Here is a 4,791-nt window from a genome sequence, read left to right as displayed (position 1 = left end):
GGATAGATGAGTTTAAAATGTATTTATTTGGAGACCAGTCAGAGGACATGTTCCAGGTAAAGCAAATATCAGCTCATAATCATAGAATCAACCATGAATTCTACCAGGCCCTTTGAGTACTGTGAGACCATCTATAGGAAAATGAAAGCTGAAGTGGAACTGGACCCTGCAACAAAACAAAGATAGGTACTACTAACCCAGCTGCAGGAATCCCATACCTCTCTATACTACCAATGATTCTATAGGAGAATACAGTGGCTGATTGGATTTTTCCTTTTTGGTGCATATTTTGACATCCAGCATCATATCCCTGTATCACCACATTATATTATACAGATTGCAAGTTACTATTGAATTATGTTGATTTAACAAATTGTATGAACAATATAGTTGCATAATACAATCATCATAAACTCTTAAACCGGACTGGTTTGTTGTTATTGAACATAGTATATAATAGTATTAATTATTTGGTGACACATAATATTTTTCAAGAATACCCGGATTTTTTTTGGAGAATGACATGAAGGGTGTGTCATTTGTTAAGTACAAAGTATGAGTTGACAATGGATATGTGTAATTTATTTTTTTATTTATTTTGTAAAAGTATTTAAAAAAAGAAAAAATATAATACAATAGAAATATTGCAGTTTTTTTTTAACACTAGCCAAGAAAAAAATCATTTATTTAAAGATAATCAAAAACAAAGACATTAAAAAAACCCTTTCTCACTTAAACATCATTACAGAATTAGCAATTTAATAACTTCCTTGTTACGGATATAGGTGTAGTCAATTTGTACCTCACCCACTGTTGCAAGATATTTATTACAGTAATAGGTGTATCCAAATATTCTAATTTGTACTCCACCTACTGTTGCATAATGGTGGACTATAATATTCCCTTCCAACCATCTGAACATAGGGGCTAATATATAAATATGCTCTCCAAGACTGGAGAAGATAGACCCCCTACTATAATTGGTATAATCGCAACTCACAGTAAATTAGTGCGGTGGTAAGTGAGAAGAATGTTTCTTACATTGCTGGCCATGCAGAAAGCCAAAAAGATCATTGCTGTAACTTAAACTGATCTGAGAAGTACAAACTTCTCATTACTCAAGGAACCCCTAGCAACCCCTTGTGCAGAGCCACTCCTCCACACTGATACCTAACTATTTTGATATTTGAATAACTCCTTTCTGTGAGCCAAAAGAAAAAAGAACCAGAAAAAGTTAAAAAAGCTATTCTTCCCTTTTATAACCTGGTTAATATGATCAAGTAAATGTATCCATGAACAGTTTTTGAAGCCATTCTCTGAACCCTCTCATCTAACCAAGCAAATACTCAGAAATGTAGTGTAGAACGAACATATTTTCCTGTGCAAAAGATTGGGTTTTTTTTGTGTTTTTTTATGAATAGGCTATTATTTATGTTGTGAGTTTTGTTATTTTTACTTTTAACAAGCAATTGACTTGCACTTGCTTTTGTTACAGGATTCCTTGGACAGAAAATTGTGAAGGAAAGGATTTAAGTCAGTATACTAAAGGCTGTTCTTAAAACTAATAAAATAGCAAAACAAAGAGTTTGTGTAGTAGTATAATTTCAGTTACCATTATTATATATAGCACTTCCTGTGAAATGTATATATTATAAATTTATATTATAAATATAAGAAACATGTAAATACAGACAGAAGAGAGAAAAGTTGTTTATTGCTTATTATATTATTTAGACCCTAGTATTGCAAAGACCAGATTGCTATCCACTTGAGCCACCAAGCCTTGACATTGGCATGAACTTTATAGGCACTCACCTTCCAAAACAGCAAATGATTGAACCCATTATTTGGAATATATTGATTTCTGCTCATATAAGCAATTTTTGAACAATAGTGATTAATGTGCAGCGCTAAAGTAGTAATCAAAAAATATAACAAATACAAAATAAAAACTTCAAAGCTGAAAATGCCAGGAGTAATGTAGATATCTTGTTTTTTCTTTCTAGCCATCTCAATCTCACCTACAGTTCCATATACTGGCTACAGATTTGTCCTTATCTCCTCTGACTGATGCAGCCTTCTGCATTGTCTGCAGTCAAACTAATAAATATTCTGTGAAGGTCACAGCAGAAAGAAACACCTTGCATGGGGGAGATAGGAGGAAAGTGGCTTTTAAACCTAGGATATTTTACTTTTTTTATTTTCTAATTACAGTTATACCCCAACTTGGCAGTGAGCTCTACCAAAGACTTTGGAAAAGGGGGTATATCTTAAAATGGAACTAAACTAAAACAAAAAAATGATACTTACATTTAATCCAGCAGGTCCCCCGATGGTGCTGGTCCTTTCCACAATCTGGTCCCGCATTGTCCTGGAATTCCTCTTTGTCCCAGCACAGAGGAAGTGCCAGGCGCCCCCATCTTCGTTGTTTCCTTCCAATTTCTTCTTCATTTTTCTTTCTTCGTCACCGATCTCGCACTGTGTAGGTGTGAGATCAGGTGACGTAGCTGCTGTGAAGGGGAAAAAAAAAGAGAGCTAATCTCACTACCCATCCGTGAGATCAGCATCTCTTTCCCCTTGGAGGAAAATGCCCCTTCTGCGCATGCCCAAGATTGGCGATCAAGACTTACAGGGGTGGTGCTGCACCCTTTTTTTTACAATGTTGAGTTTAGATAGGCTTTAATATTAGGCAAGCTAAAAATGAAATGAAGAGGTTGGAATCTGCCATGGGGGACAACTGACAAACAGAAAAAATCAGTTAAGAGAGGATTTATTTCTTGTGATTTCAAGGGCATACTGGGGAACACACTAATCCCTTAAAATTACTTCTGTTATTCTATGGGCTATATTTATAAATCAGGGAATCCGACATTCTCTCAAACATTCCCTGGTGGGAATCAATTACTGTCTTTAAAACACATGGACCTGGAAGATTCCCACCAAGGAATGTTTGAGGGAATGTCCTATTACCTGTTATTACCTGAGTCCTTTATGTATTACAGAAAAGAATATTTTTCAGACAGAATAGGCAGCATAGTATTTTGGTATCACAAATTTTAAATGTGTAATTTTTTTTTTAATTGACCTACACCAAAGGTACCCAACCCATGGCCCATGGGCCACATCCAGCCTGCAGAGCTATCAGGTCAGGCTCTCCCCTCCTTCCCTCTCAGCTGTTTGTCCTGTGTGGGATAGAATGTGAGCATCTACTATGTTCCTTTATGAGATTGTGTGACAAGGAGGGGGAGCTTCCCGGGCATGCTCAGTGTGAGCTCCCTGAGAGTGGGGATTATGGGGTCCCCCTGGGGGCCATTCCCATGGCAATTAACATTAAGGTACTATCAATTGTCTGTGTGCTGTGGTGCCCCTTGAAGATCACAAAAATTCAAGGCTGCGTTCAGACTGGTGTTGAGGTTGGGCTGCGGTTACCCCTTCCTTATGCCTGTTACACATAGCTGAACATTTACCTTCTGTAAACCCCAATCTCTCTGTAACAGGGATGTTGGCACCTGGAAATGTGGAAGCCGTAGGAAACCCCTTTTGCCCTCCCGTTCCCCATTAAAATGTTATACTCTTCAAATAATGATACCCTGTCACTCATAGCTATCACCTTACTCTCTAGGAACCCCAGTTTCTCTGTAAGAAAAGGGAAATGTGACAAGAAAAGGGAAAAAGTGCTGGACTCTTGTGGCCAACTTCCTCTAAAATTTCATCACTACGGCACCATAACAAGATATGAAAAATTATACCTGTCATACAGTGCTACCCTGTCACACATAGCTGGCCACTTACCTTTTGTGAACCCCAATTTCTCCAGTAGAGGAAGGGAAATGTAGGAGAAGTGGGGGACTCTTGTGACTACTCCCGCCAACTAAAATTTTATTACTCTTACCATATCATGGTGCCCTGTCACATATAAATGTCCGCATATGTTTTTTAAACCCCATTTTCTCTTGAAAGGGGAGCTGTAGGTATAATACAATGTAGGATAAGTGGGGGCCCCCTAAAATGTATTGCTGCAGCGCCATCACAATATAGAAAAACTATACCTATCATTTCATGCTATTCTGTCTCACATAGCTGGCCACTTACCTTCTGTAAACCCTAATTCCTCAGGAATTGGGAGATGTAGGGACCTGAAGATGTAGTAGTAAGAACATGTACTCCCTGTCTATCTGTCACATGAACTGAATTTCTCTGGAAGTATCCATTGCAGAGATTTTGCTGTACAAAGAGGGTTACTGGCCCCCTATAACTGACAGGACACATTGTTGGTCTAGCTTCAGCTCTTTGGTATAGGAATGGTAACTGGGAGCAATATATTACCGGCCAGCACTGTATGATATATTTAGTTTTGTTTTAGCTTTAATTAATAAAGTGAGCATCAAATGGTGAGTGGAAAAATTCTTGTTTTGTCATTTCTTTTATTTGGTTCATTTACGTTATGGTAACTGTAAACATTTAATTTTAAATTAACCACCTGAGTGATAGGCCCAACCTTGGTACGGGCTTAAAATAGTTACAATTATCGATAAACCCGAACTTTTCTCATTGTATGAAAATATAGTGAGAAAAGTTCGGGTTTATCGATCACTTACCTGGTCCCGCTGCGATCATTCATCGTCGTGTTCCAGCGTCGGGTGCCTTCTCCGAGAAGAAGAAGCCCTCGGCGCGTACGATGACGTCGGCGCGTGTGCGGGAAATTCAAATTGAAAGTCATTCAAACACATTTTGTATTGGATTGAATACAAACTCCTGTATCCAATCCAATACAAAATAATTCAAAATAAA

At 37.8% G+C, this 4,791-nt stretch overlaps 1 protein-coding gene across 1 annotated transcript in view; it reads left to right on the top strand.

Annotated features, from left to right (window-relative positions):
• Positions 1 to 732: 732 nt before the first annotated feature.
• Positions 733 to 4,791, top strand: part of LOC140333219 (lysozyme C-like) — a gene marked incomplete in the record, with an annotated part of 25,555 nt that continues 21,496 nt past the window's right edge. Inside the window, 1 exon segment of the mRNA XM_072414749.1 lies at positions 733 to 905.

Source organism: Pyxicephalus adspersus, chromosome 6, assembly GCF_032062135.1.
Source record: "Pyxicephalus adspersus chromosome 6, UCB_Pads_2.0, whole genome shotgun sequence".
Lineage (NCBI taxonomy): Eukaryota > Metazoa > Chordata > Amphibia > Anura > Pyxicephalidae > Pyxicephalus > Pyxicephalus adspersus.
This window is presented reverse-complemented; position numbering and strand designations above follow the sequence as displayed.